We start from the raw sequence: 14968 nt of genomic DNA on the forward strand, positions 1-14968 counted from the left end.
GAGAAGCGGGAAGTCAATTTTGGCTTTCAGAGCATAGTGATCAGACCATGGCACTTCCACAGGGGGGAGCATGATCACATCTATGCCAGCACCAAAGATCAGATCCAGCGTGTGGCCTGCTTGATGAGTGGGGCCCAAAACAAACTGGGAGAGCCCTAGTGTTGCCATGGAAGTCACTAGGTCCAGAGGACTTCCGGTCGGTGCCAGCGCTTAATGGCGGTCCTACCTCCGAGCTCCGGAGAAGGACTGCTTCGCAAGTTCGGGTCTTACCCGCTACGGCGAGCGGGGGACCCCTAAAATCCCAGGCGCTGAAGCCTGAGAACAAGGAGACTCGGTGGGCACCTTCGCGCCCCCCCGGTACCGTGAAAGAGCCTTTTTAAAGGCTACGGATCGACATCGGGAGAGAGCGCGGTGCTGAGAGTCGCTACCCAGCCTGCGAAGTGAAGCCGCGTCGCCATAAGCGGAGAGCGCCGATTCCTTCCTGAAAAGAAAATTTGGACTGAATTCCCGTGAGTAAGAGCTGGACAATAATCGGGACCCTTTAAAAATTTTAGAAATTGGGCTAAAAACGGGGAGATTTAAGCAAAGGAAGTCTGCCTCCCCCCGACTGCATGAAAGTGAAAGCAACGGAACTCTAAACTTGCATCCGTTTAAACCTGCTCTTTGATCATATAAACCGGACATTTAGACCTTTGATCTCCCCTCTAGCAAGCAGGGCAGAGGGGAGGTGAATCTGACCAACAACTGCATGATCCATTTGGAGGAAAAAAACCTCTGCTATCTCACCTATTTGAAAGCATGAAACGGTCTGCCTTGTTAGTACACTGAACTGACTTTTTCCTGTGAAGTGATACTTTGATACAAAGTTTCCACAGTGCCTGATCACTGTATATCATAAGAAGAAACAGTATAAACTGGGCAACTGTGGCAATTTGGAGTTATAAGTTTTTAGCAACATTGACTTTGACTGTGTTAATCTCCTTCTTTTTTACATCTTGGACTGTCTCCTTTGTTTTTGTATTTGGAAATCCTGTTTTATGGCCATTTTGATTTGCTCCCTCTAGAGGATAAAGTAAAACTTGACGGCCTAAGACAGTGGAATTTTCCAAGGGAGAATAATCCCGTGGGAATTGACCTTGACATGAGTGGCCCACAAGAAGAGATAGTTACAAGAGCCAAGATCAAGCAACAACAACAACAACAACAGCTGCAGCTGCAACAGGCAAAGAAAAGAGGCTCAATTTCAGGCGCAACAGCTGGATCAGCAGGAACAACAGGACAAGACAAAGGAGCAGCCGTCTCTATGGAAGCTGTGACAGAGGCCTTGCTCAAGATAAACCAAACTCTGGAGTCTTTGACAAAACAGACTTCAGAGAACACACAAAAATTAACAGAAATATCAGCAAGATTAAACCAGAATACAGAATCTATAAATAAATTGGTGGAGGAAAACGCCACCACGCGCCAAATTGCCGAAGAGGCAAAAGCCACTGCCGGAGAGACACAGGAGAAATTAGAGCCACTTGCCAAGAAGGTCTATGAGCATGATGCAACTTTGGCCTTGTGGGAGTTACAGAGGAAAGAGAGAAATTTAAAATTAAGACTGATTCCGGAGAATGAAAGAGACAACCTTGTGGAATATTTGACACGGGAGTTTGTGGATTGCTGGGACCTTGAGGAAGACGAATTTAAAATTACGACTGCCTTTAGACTGGGTAAAAAGCAAGATAGAAAGACACCGAGAGACTGCTTGATTACATTCAGATCCAAGGAGGAAAGAGATAAAATATTAGGACTACATTTTGAAAAGGCCTTGCAAATTGGAAATTCAGCTGTACAGATCTTTAAAGACATCCCAAAATATATTTTGGATTTAAGAAACTTCTACAAGGACTTGGTTCTTTTGCTAAAGAAAAATTCTATCCGTTTCAGGTGGGAGTTCCCACAAGGACTGTCATTCGACTATAAGGCAAAGAAAGTGAAAATAAAGACAATTCAAGATAAAGACAAATTTTTGGCAAGATACCAGGAGGACCTACAGAAGGGGACTGTGGACGTACTTGCAGAACAGAGGAGAGCACTGGATATCCTGAATCTCTCGTTTGGACAAAAACCACCACCATCAGAAGAAGAGCAACAACTTGGAGCTGTTGGAGGAGTCTTAAGAAAATAACAAGATGGCTTTGCAATTCCTTAGTTGGAATTGTAATGGACTGAATGGGCCTTTGAAGAGAAGACAAGTATTTCATATTTTGAATAGAGAACAACTGGACTTGATATGTCTACAAGAAACTCACATAACTAGAGCCCACAGGAGATTACTCACAAATAAAAGGCTAGGACAAGAATTTATCTCATCAGACAAAGTTAAGAAGAGAGGAGTGGTAATATATGTGAAGGAGAAATGGGCTCCAAAAATGATATTCAAAGATGAACAAGGGAGATATCTGGCTGTGGAGATACAAGTACAAGGAGAAAAACTTCTAGTTGTTGGAATTTATGCACCAAATGAAGGCAAATCTGACTTCTTTAAGAGACTTCATGAAACTTTGACGGACTATCTGGATTACAATATGATAATCATGGGAGACATGAATGGCGTGGTCTCCACTAATATGGACAAGGCACAAAGACTAACAGTCACTAAAGAAGGGAGACTCCCTAAGACTTTTTTCGAAATGACAGAAAATATGGACTTGATAGACATTTGGAGAACAAGGAACCCTCTGGAGAGAGAGGGAACCTTTTTCTCCCAAGCAATGATGACCTGGACCAGAATTGATCAAATCTGGGTTACTAGTGGACTGGCTCCAAAAATTAAGAAAGTGGAAATCTGCCCAAAAACTTGCTCCGACCATAACGCCGTGAAGATGGAGATGAAACTCACAATAACTGGTCAATTTAGATGGAGAATGAATGACACCCTCTTTCGAGATAAGGAGATTCTCACGAAGGCCCAAAAGACCCTAAAAGACTATTTTGAAATAAATTTGAGGACCGACGTGGAGAAAAGAGTGATCTGGGACGCAAGTAAAGCGGTTATGAGAGGATTTTTGATTCAACAAAATTCAATAAAGAGGAAAAAACAAACTGAGAAAAAAGAGAAGATTTTGGAAATGATAAAGGAAGGAGAGAGGAAATTAAGAACAAAACCAAAGTCTCAGGACATTTTAAGAGAGATCAAGTTATATCAAACACAATATATGGAATTGATGAACCAAGAGATTGAATGGAAGATAAAGCAAATGAAACAAAAGACTTTTGAATCAGCAAATAAATGTGGTAAACTTTTGGCATGGCAACTGAAGAAAAGGCAGAAATTAAATACGGTTACAAGCCTAGAGGTGGATGGAAAGAACATATCTAAACCCAATGAAATTAGAAATTGCTTTTTAAGTTATTTTAAAAAACTTTACACTCAAGGCCCGCAAAATGAAGAAGATATAGATAAATTCCTTGGAAGATATGGACTACGAAACATCTCTCATCAAAGTAAGATGGATTTGAACCAGAGAATCTCAGATCAAGAGATAGAGGCTGCCATTCAGAATATGCAATTGGGCAAATCTCCGGGACCAGATGGACTGACTTCCAGATACTACAAATCGCTGAAGGAATGGCTGACTCAACCATTAAGAGAAGTTTGTAATGAGATTCTTGAGGGAAAAAGGGCACCTGAATCGTGGAAAGAGGCATATATTTCACTCATACCAAAGTCAGAGACTGAAAAGACCCAACTTAAGAACTACCGCCCAATATCACTGCTTAATGTGGATTACAAAATTTTTGCAGACATTTTGGCAAAAAGATTTAAAAGAGTCTTGATGGAGAAGATTCATAGAGACCAAGCAGGCTTTCTCCCTAATAGACACCTAGCAGATAATGTAAGGAATGTAATAGACATTTTGGAAAAGCTAGAGGTGAATATAAACACTAAAGCAGTATTGATCTTTGTGGATGCGGAGAAAGCCTTTGATAATATTTCTTGGAGTTTTATGAGGAAGAATCTTCATGGGATGGGGGTAGGCCAGGGTTTTGAGAATGGTATGGCTGCAATATATTCTGAACAAAAAGCTAAACTGATTGTAAATAATGTTGTGACTGAGGAACTTAAGATAGAAAAAGGAACACGACAGGGGTGCCCAATTTCCCCATTACTTTTTATTTCAGTTCTGGAGGTGTTGCTGAACATGATAAGAAATGACCAGCAGGTCAAAGGTGTGCAGGTCGGAGCTAAACAGTATAAGTTAAGAGCGTATGCAGATGACCAATATTGACTTTGCAAGAGCCAAACACTAGTACGAAAAAGGTCCTAGAAATAATACAACAATTTGGCCAGGTAGCTGGATTTAAGTTGAATAAGCAAAAAACTAAAGTTTTAGGGAAAAATCTAACAGATATGGAAAAGGAGAAATTTCAAGAGGAAACAGGTTTGACTGTGGTCAAGAAGGTGAAATACCTAGGGGTTTATTTAACATCTAAGAATGCGAATTTGTATAAGGACAATTATGAAAAATGTTGGTCAGAAATTAAAAAAGATCTAGAAATATGGTCAAATTTGAAACTGTCAATGTTAGGCCGAATTGCAGTAATTAAAATGAATGTATTGCCTAGAATGTTATTTTTGTTTCAGACCTTGCAGATTCTTGACAAGATGGAATGTTTTAAGAGGTGGCACAAAGACATCTCGAAATTTGTCTGGCAGGGCAAAAAGCCCCGAATTAAATTTAAAATATTGACTGACGCTAAAGAAAGAGGGGGTTTTGCCCTGCCGGACCTAAAATTGTATTATGAGGCAGCAGCTTTTTGCTGGCTGAAAGAATGGATGCTCCTCGAGAACACGGACATCTTGGATCTGGAAGGTTTCAATAATGCTTTCGGTTGGCATGCATATCTTTGGTATGATAAAGTTAACAGCGCCTTTAAAAATCACATTGTTAGAAAAGCATTATTTAATGTTTGGATAAGATATAAAGATCTATTGGAAAATAAAACCCCTAGATGGGTGTCACCAGTGGAGGCTAAAGCAGTGAAGAAACTCAATATGGAGGTCGGATGGCCGAAGTATTGGGAAATCTTAGAACAGGATGGAGATAAATTCAAACTACAAAGTCAGGAGAAATTGAAGCATAAAGTAGAAAATTGGTTTCAATATCGCCAAATAATGGAATTTTTTAAACAGGATAGGAAAATCGGTTTCCAGGTGGAAAAATCAAAACTAGAGACCGAACTGTTAGAACCCAATACTAAGAATTTATCTAGAATGTACAACTTGTTGTTGAAATGGAACACACAGGATGAAACAGTTAAATCGGCTATGATTAAGTGGGCTCAGGATGTTGGACATAACATTATGTCAGCTGACTGGGAATGGTTATGGAACACCGGTATTAAATTTACGGCATGTAATGCCTTAAAGGAAAACATTATGAAGATGGTTTACAGGTGGTACATGACCCCAGTCAAACTGGCAAAAATCTATCATTTGCCCGACAATAAATGTTGGAAGTGTAAAGAGACTGAAGGTACTTTCTATCACCTTTGGTGGACATGCCCGAAGATAAAGGCCTTTTGGGAAATGATCTATAATGAAATGAAAAAGGTACTTAAATGTACCTTTTCTAAAAAACCAGAGGCCTTCCTCTTGGGCATTGTCGGCCAATTGGTGACAAAGAAAGATAGAACTTTCTTCATGTATGCCACAACAGCAGCAAGAATACTTATCGCAAAGTATTGGAAGACACAAGATTTACCCACTTTGGAAGAATGGCAGATGAAAGTGATGGACTATATGACACTGGCCGAGATGACAGGCAGAATCCGTGATCAACGAAAAGAGACGGTGGAAGAAGAATGGAGAAAATTTAAAAGTTATCTTAAGGACTACTATAAACTTAATGAATGCTAAAATGTTGTGGTTTCCAGAAGCAAAAGGGTACAGGGATACAAGGTTAGACTATAAAAGAGACTAAGATGACAGAGATTAGAAAGTAACAACTGGGAGTTGCTTGTTGAATTATGGACATTGGGATGCAGAGAGGGGGGGTATGGGGAAGTTCAAGAAAAGAGGTTTATGAAAATATGTTTGAAACTATACATGTATGTCTGTCACTTTTTGTGTTTGTTTGTTTTTCCTAAAAATGTTGTAAAACCAATAAAAATTTTATAAAAAAAAAAGGAAGTCACTAGGTCCAGAGCCTGTGAGGAGGGGGCGGCAACGGCATGGACGTTGAAGTCTCCCAAAACCAGTAGGCTTGAAAATCACTCTCACAGTCTTCTGACTGTTCTCCTTCAATCAATGAGAAAATAAATTACATTTGAAGATTCTATTTGATAATCATCAAAGGGAACAGAAAAAAAGATGAAATTTATGGGTGATGGCTTTCTGTTGTGCTTGTTTTACTTTTCAGGTGGCCAAGAGGTTTTTGTGAATGTCCATTCTTTCATTCTATGAATCACATTTCTGCCTTTCTGGGTGCCCTCACTTCAATTAAATCCCAGGAAAAGGCACCTCCTCACATGGGCCTTTTCCAGATCAGGATGTACAGTCAGCTGGGGAGGCTGCAAAGTGCTGGAAAATGTTTGCTAGAAGAGGACACACACACATATCTTTCTCATAATGATTAGGTCATTGGTTATACATGATGCAATTTTCTTTGCTATTTGTGCTTACATATGTTTCATGGCAGACACAGTGGTTCATTTCCAATTCTCATACCTTAACTCTGTAATGTTTCAGAGAAAAAAATGCTTCAGGGTTCCTTTTGCCCCACTTTGTGTGTGTGCTATAAACAACAATAGTGCAATAACAATGAGGAAGAATCAGAGAACAATTAATAAAATGATATGGTGTGTATACGATCAAGCAACTTAGGTCCAGGATACTTCAGGGACCACTTGAACTTTTACGTTCCAGGTTGATAACTAAGATCATTTGCAGGAGCATCTTTGGTCTCAATGACAACCATCTGGGGTGATGGAGGGCTGACCATCAAATTTTAAAGCAGTGGGCCCCCTCAATATTCTGCAGCCTGTGGCGGGCCCCACTGGGCATACCTGCAGCTGTGATGGGTCTCACGGGGCCTACCTGTAGCCATGGTGGGCCTCCTCCTACCATGTTATGTCACACATGTGTGCCTTATCCCCAAGTTGGGTGGAACCCAGCGTGTGTGCAAGAAACCGAAACTTTAGTGTCTTCAGCGCAGTCCTGTGGAATATTCCACCAATAGAAATTCAGCCGGCACCTTCAACATTTAAACCCCTGTTGAAAATTTTTCCATTCCATCAGGCAATTAATAATATGTCTTTCCACAACAGTTAACTGATTTCCGATTTTAACTATTTAATTGTATTTTTATACATATAATTATTGTTAACTGCCCTGATTGATTTTTATGAATAGTGGTATATAAAATAAATACAAATCCACCACTAAAGCACCATTGCTGGGTCAATTGCATGTTCCCAAATACAGCTACCTCCTCCCAAGTCTTGAGGAATTAAAGTCTCTATTGCCCTAATGCAGCAAATCCATATCTTTAAGAAAGGACTTTTTGTTGTTCGGAAAGGGACAGGAAATTGCAAAGTGTTGAATGAATAAACAATTAACAGGAAGATGTGCAAACACTCTAGAAGCAAATCAGGATGGATGTAGGATGAATGCTCATTGTCATATAACCATCCTGTGGGTGTTTTTCTTCTTCTTACAAAAATGTACTCCTTGCTCTCTGCCTCTTGTCATGTTTCTCTGCCTGCCTGGGACAAAAAGAGCAACCCAGAGCCTTGGAACAAGCTGGGACCCAATGACCAGTGCAAGGTATGGTACTGTAATGTGTATGGGTTGCTCGTGCGTAAGTTGCCGCCTCTCCAGGCTTTGTTGCCTTGCTAAACCTTTCAGTCTGGGCAACCCTTCACTTCGTGGCTGCCTCAGTCGCTAGCAGAATCCGTCAGTGGGTGTTTCTTAAATCTTTTCCAACATAAAAGTTGTTTGACACCCAGTCTCCTCCTACTCTCTCTGCGCGGAAGTCTTCTGCGCGGGGTGGGCATGGGTAGCGGAGGACCCGTGCTCTCCCCGCTGGTGTCCGGTGAAGAGTCCTGGAGCCCTCTTGCCGATTCCCCCATCAGCCCCTCTATATCCCTGGTGTTGCGCTGATTTGCTTCCCCATCTGCGGAGCTGCCTTTCTCCCTGCTGGGCCCTTCTCCAGCATCATTTGAGAGCCTTCCCTCCGCCTCTAGCTCCGATGTCAGTTCCCTGACATCCACCTCCCCCCCCCAGGACCCCCTCCCCCCGCGGCCCGACCTGTTGACCCAACTTCGTCCCTTTCTTCAGCCGACGATGCGGGGAACCCCCGGAAGGAGCTGTCACCATCCTCTGAGGATTCAAAACCCGCTTCCTACCCGCTCTGATCCCTTCCCGCGGGGTGGGCCTCCCAGTCTGATTCTTCTTCCTCCGAAGCCTCTTCTCCCTCCCCTTCGGAGACAGAAAACCCCACAAAATCCTCTTCATCGCCTGTGGTTCCAAATTGCTCCTCCCAGAATCTCGCTAGTGGTTTGGGTTTGTCCGGGAACAGGAGGTGGAATTCCTCCATCAGATACCCGTCAGTGATTGCCTCTGCGGGAACCCACGTGTTTTCTGACCCGGGTTCTCCCTCCCAAGCCACCAAGTACTCCACCTGGCGCCCTCGCCACCTTGAATCAAGTATTTCCGTGGCCAAGTTGTGGTGCTCCCTCTCTTCTACCTGCGGGTGTATGGTGACTTCTCCCTCTCGCCCTGGGAATCCCCTTCCTTCCCTGTACGGCGAGAGTAGGGACCTATGGAACACCGGGTGTATCTTCATGCTGTCTGGCAATTTGAGCTTGAATGCCATGGGGTTCACCTGCTGTGTTACCTCAAACGGTCCCAGCCGCCTGGGTTGCAACTTCTTGCACTCCCCCTTAAAAGGTAACCCTTGGGTTGACAACCACACCCGATCTCCCACCCGGTCTCCCCTTCCCTACGGTGCTTGTCTGCCTGCCTCTTGTAAATTTCCTTTGCCTGCTCCAAGTTCATCTTAAGTTGCTGGTGCAGGGCTTCCATTTCTTCCACAAACTGCTCTGCTGCCGGTACACTCCAACCTTCCTCCCCACTCCCCGGGAAGGCCCTGGGGTGACACCCATAATTGGCCATGAACGGGCTCATTCCCGTTGACACATGTTCAGCGTTACTGTACGCAAATTCAGCCAGCGCTAGTTTTTCTACCCAATTGTTCTGCCTCTCGCTGACGTAGCAGCGTAGGTACTGCTGGAGAATACTGTTCGCTCTTTCTGCTTGCCCGTTGGTTTCCGGGTGTCTCGCCATTGAGAAGCCCACTTCGACCTGCAGCAAGCTCATGAGCTTCCTCCAGAAACGGGAAGTAAATTGTTTCCCACGGTCGGATATAACCCTCGAGGGAGCCCCATGCAACCAGAAGATGTGATCTACAAACAACCTGGCTGTTTCCTCTGCCATGACCGCATGTGAGCAAGCTATAAAATGGCACATTTTTGTTAGTAGATCGACCACTACCATGACCGCTGTCTTCCCCCGGGACTTGGGCAAATCGGTCATAAAATCAATGGATACCACCTCCCAAGGTTTCCCCGGCGTGGGTAAGGGTTCCAGTAATCCTCCTGGGGCGGTCCGCTCCCCCTTTGCCCTTTGGCAGCGGTCACAACCCCGTACATATTCCCGTACATCCTCCCTCACCCTGGGCCACCAGAACTGCCTGGTGACGAGCATCATGGTTTTGTGCTGTCCAAAGTGCCCCGCTGTGGGGTTGTCATGGAGTTGTTTGAGTACCTTCCCCCGTAGGGTCTCCCCCGGTACATACAGTGCCCCCTTATAGTACAGCACCCCTTCCTTCTCCTCAAACCCTCCTTGGGTTTCTCTTCCGTCTTGGAGTTCCCGGATTTTAGTTTGTGCGAACACGTCATTTCTAGTAAGTCCAGCCAGTTCTCGTTGCCTCACCAAGGTTCCCCTACACACCCAACGGTCCTCGGGGTTCACGTGTCGTATCTCCGGTGGTCCCTCTCCTTCCAAGTACTCCGGTTTCCGGGAGAGAGCATCTGCTCTCATGTTTTCCTCTCCTGGCACGTATTGGATTTCGAAGGAAAACTTGGAGAACTACTGTGCCCATCAAATCTGTCTCTGGTTGAGCACTAGTGCGGTCCTCCAGTATTCCAAGTTCTTGTGATCTGTACAAACCTGGATCTTGTGCTGCGCACCTATTAGTAGATGTCGCCATCGCCGAAACGCCGCATAGATCGCAAGCAGTTCGTGGTCATACACAGTATAGTTTTGCTCCGACTTGTTCAGCTTTCTTGAGAATAAGGCACACGGCCTCCATTCCTGCTTGCTCCTCCCTGGCTGCAAAAGAACCGCCCCAATGGCTCTGTCGGACACGTTGGATTCTAGCCTCATGGGTTTCTCCAGATCCACGTGCAGGAGCTGCTCTTCCGATGCGAACGCCTTCTTCAGTTTTTCAAAGGATTGTTGGGCCTCCTCTGTCCAGGCGAACTTCCTTTTGCTACTGAGACAGTCTGTGATGGGTGCTGTCAAGTGGGCGAAGTTCTTGATGAACTTCCTGTAGAAGTTGCTCAACCCTAGGAACCTCTGCACGTCCTTCCGGGTTTTGGGAGCCTTCCACTCCAGCACTGCCTGCACCTTGCTTGGGTCCATCGCTAAGCCTTTGTCTGACAACTTGTACCCCAAAAACTCGACTTCTCTGGCGTGAAACTGACATTTCTCCAGCTTGACCCACAACTAGTGCTTCTGCAGTCTCTTCAGCACTTCCCTGACGTCTCTGACATGTTGCTTCTCATTGTCCGAATAGATTAAGACGTCGTCCAAGAAGGCTACGCAGTTCTTGTACAGCAGGGACCCCAACACGTGGTGCATGAAAGCTTGAAAACAGGTGGAGCCTGACTGTAATCCAAATGGCATAACTAAGTACTCAAAGGCCCCCAGGGGGGTGCACATTGTGGTCTTCCATTCATCCCCCTCCCTCATCCTAATCAAATTGTAGGCTCCCCTGAGGTCCAGCTTGGTAAAAATCTTCCCCTGCCTTACCCGTGTTAAAATGTCGTCAATCCTGGGCATTGGGAAGGTCACGGGTTCTGATACCAAATTTAACACCCTAAAATCTACGACCAATCTGGGCTGGTTAGTCCCTTTTTTGTCCACAAAGAACACCGGACTGCCCCCCACCGCCTTTGATTCCCTTATGAACCCCCTCTTCAGGTTCTTGTCAATAAACTCCCGCAACTCCTTCATCTCCCTGTCCGACATGGCATACAGTTTACCCACCGGTAGCTGCGCCCCAGGGAGCAAGTTGATTTGGCAGTCAAAGGGCCTATGTGGGGGTAGTCTATCTGCCTCCTTCTCGCTGAAGACCTCCTGCAGGTCAGCATATTGTGGTGGCACCTCCCCTTTTGGCTCCACAGCTATCCCAGCCACCCTGGCCACGGTCATCCTTGGGGTTTCTCCCCCTAGACAGTGTTCCAAGCAGTAAGCGGACCCAAAGGTGACCGTTCTCTGATGCCATGCCACCACTGTGTAGGAATGAAAAATCACAGGAGACGAGAGAGGCAGGTGTAACATGAGGCGTCTGTCTGGGCGGACCCTGAGAGCCTCTTTTATTGAATATTACAAGCATTGCCGCAGGTGTGCTTGTCACTGATTGGTTGATACATAAGCATAAGGTGGGAATTACATGTGAGAGGTGGGGATTACGTGTGATCATTTATCATCGATGGAGTAAAGGCTGGGAATCGAAGCTGGAACTAGACAGGCATGAAGCCTCCTAATTAAATTGTAACTAGAGATTAATATGGCACGAAACAATATAACAATCAAGTTCTGTAGATGTGGTCAGCTAGGCATGGAGAGCAGGTACAGTTTGTTTTCCATGAGCTTAGGATGTCTGTTACTAATGATTGATCATAGCATGAAACAATGTAACAATCAAATTCTGTAGATGTGGTCAGCTAGGCATGAAGAGCAGGTTCGTACAGTGTGTGCAAAAGCAGGGAAAAGCCTACAAGCAAAACTTCTCAGAAAGCATGAGAAAGGAGGAGCAAGGCTTCCCCAAAATGGAGCAGTTTTGTGCAGAAAGAGACTAACAGTTATGTGCAGAAAGAAGACTTCCCTTTACCACTGGATCATGTTGTGCTAGCCAGCTCATCCCTAATATTATTGGGGGCCCTGCCAGTGAGGCTACGTGAAAGGCGATGGTCTCCGTGTGCCTGGAAACCCTCATTCTCATTGGTGGGGTCTAGTGTGTCACTTCCCCCCCCCAGAAGCTCCCTGCCATCAATGGTGGTTACTTGCAAGGGGAAATCCAGGGGCAGCAGGTGGAGCTGGTGCTCTAGTGCAAAGTCCTTGCTGAAGAAATTGCAGGAACTGCCTGAATCCAACAGCCCTTTCACCTTGACTGGGTGCCCATTCGGGAGTTCTAGCACCACTTCTATGGCTATAGCCGCCCTGGGGGGGGTCTGGTTGGGGCACTTCTATTGGTTGCTGGCCTGGCTGCCGTGCCCGCTGAGTAGCAGCCAAGCTTTGGCGTTTCCCTGCTCCTTTACCATCTCCTCCTCACCCCCTGCAGCTCCCACCATCCCTTGCCAGGCCTTTCTTTGCGGGCAGAGCCTGGCAAAATGTCCTGGCCACTGGCAGAGAAAACACTTCTTGGTGATTTTCCCATCCTTTCCCTCTCTCTTGCGATCTTCACTGGAGTTTGAAATCTCCCCCACGCACGCCCCATCTATTTCCATGGGCTCCGCCGGCGGGGAAGGCTGCCTTGGTATTTCAGGAATGCGGTAGTCATGGTAACATTGCTCTCTCCCTTCCCGCTTCTCCTGGGCCCGCGCTTCCTGCCTTACACCAATCGCAAGCACAGCCTTGGTCAGCTGATCCATCGACTGCGGGCGGGGTGCACGGGAAAGCTCATCCTTCATAGTTGGGGACCACCCCTCCTCGAACAGCATCTGGATAGGTTCCGAGTCCAAATCCCACCTGAGCCGGTGGACTAACATGGCAAAGCGTGACCAGTAGTCTCTAACTGACTGGTTCCCCTGTTTGCAACTCATCAGTTCCCGACGAGTCACACTTTGCTGTACATCACTGGAATACATCGCATCCATCGCCTGGAAGAATTTCCTCAGGTCTTTCAAGGCGGCATTCTGTGTTGCCATTAGGGGCCTGATCCAATTAACTGCCTGTTTAGGGCTCCTAGGCACTTCGTAAGTTTCTTGCAGTTCAGCTCTGAAAATACTTCCTTTTGTCTTGCTCTCAGCCCCAGCAGCTGATTTTCAGGGGGGAGCCAGGTGCAGTTGAGTAAGGATAAACAATGAAAACGAGGTGTCTGGTCTTGCATAATGTCACTTTTTGGGTACAACTTGAGCTGTTAAAAGGTTTAAGGGCTTGTTTTGGGAGTTCAAATGCTTTCAATGCAATCCGAAGAAGAATTAAGCCTTACTTGAGTCCACTGAAATAAAAAACTAAAATGGAGCACTTCAGATGGGTGGGATATAAATAATAAATTATTATTATTATTATTCTAGGATTTCACAAAATGTTCTTTCACCATTTTGTGATCTCTAGCTCTCAAACGACTGTGACCTAAAGGAAAACAAAAGCTTCATTTGGGCTTTAATGTTTAAATACTCAATGACCTCACACTTCCTGTTTGTCTGCCATGACGATCGGCTGTGCTAATTACACTGGAGCCCTTCCGTGCTGGTAATTGAGAATAATATGGGAGTAATTAACCTTCCAACCCTCCCAGGGTTGGGGGGGCACTCCACCTGCAGATTGTCTGATACCTGCTTCCCTTCCAGAAGGAAGAGGGGGGAGGGGACACTGGGTGTAAGCCACACACTTGTGGCAACTTTCCAAAGCTGGCACTATGAGCCAAGGACAACTGTTTTTTAAGATAAAAATTCAAACTTAACTAACAGGCATGCTCTGAACCAGCAGAGATAAAAGAACTTACTAATTTAATCAGCACTGAGAAGGATTTGATCTGGAGAAAGACTTTTGTCGGGACCAAAACACAATGGCTTGAAATATGTAAGTGGACGCTATCTTAATTACGAAACGGACTGTGTGAAATTTTGACTATGATTCTGGCAATGATCATTAAGGGAAAGATGAAAGGAATTCCTGATGGAACAATCATTTCAGTGTAAAGGCATCATCTCATTAACGGCTGGAAGGAGGCCAAGACAGAGTATTGGATATCTTCCAAGGATTAATGGTGGACTATGACGCGGGTGGCGCTGTGGTCTAAACCACTGAGCGTCTTGGGCTTGCCAATCAGAAGGTTGGTGGTTCGAATCCCCATGACAGGGTGGGCTCCCGTTGCTCCGTCCCAGGTCCTGCCAATCTAGCAGTTCGAAAGTAGGCCAAAAAGTGCAAGTAGATAAATAGGTACCGCTCCGGTGGGAAGGTAAGCGGTGTTTCCGTGCGCTGCTCTGGTTCGCCAGAAGCAGCTTAGTCATGCTGGCCACATGTTCTGGAAAAACTGTCTGTGGACAGACGCCGGCTCCCTTTGCCTGTAAAGCGAGATGAGCGCCGCAACCCCAGAGTCATCTGCGACTAGACTTAACTGTCAGGGGTCCTTTACCTTTTTTTATGACGCAGTTAAAATATCTCTGTGTGTAGAGAATGAAACTAGAGATCGCTGAGGAGCAGAAATAACAGTACAAAGGACTGACCCACTCATTGAATTAATTGATGGATTAATTGTATAACCCAAGGGAGAGGTGAGCCTTTTTTATTCTCTTTTGATATATATGTATTTGCAGTGTTACCTGGTAAACCTCCCCTGAAAGGTAACAGTTTGAAATACGCAAGTGGATTTGAAAGAACACTGTTGCTATCTCATCCGTGGAAGGAAGGAAAAAATTCTGGACTGGAGCTACTTTGTTTTTGCAGAGGTACGAGCATGTTGGG

Source organism: Podarcis bocagei (genome assembly GCF_964188305.1).
Source record: "Podarcis bocagei genome assembly, chromosome: Z".
Lineage (NCBI taxonomy): Eukaryota > Metazoa > Chordata > Lepidosauria > Squamata > Lacertidae > Podarcis > Podarcis bocagei.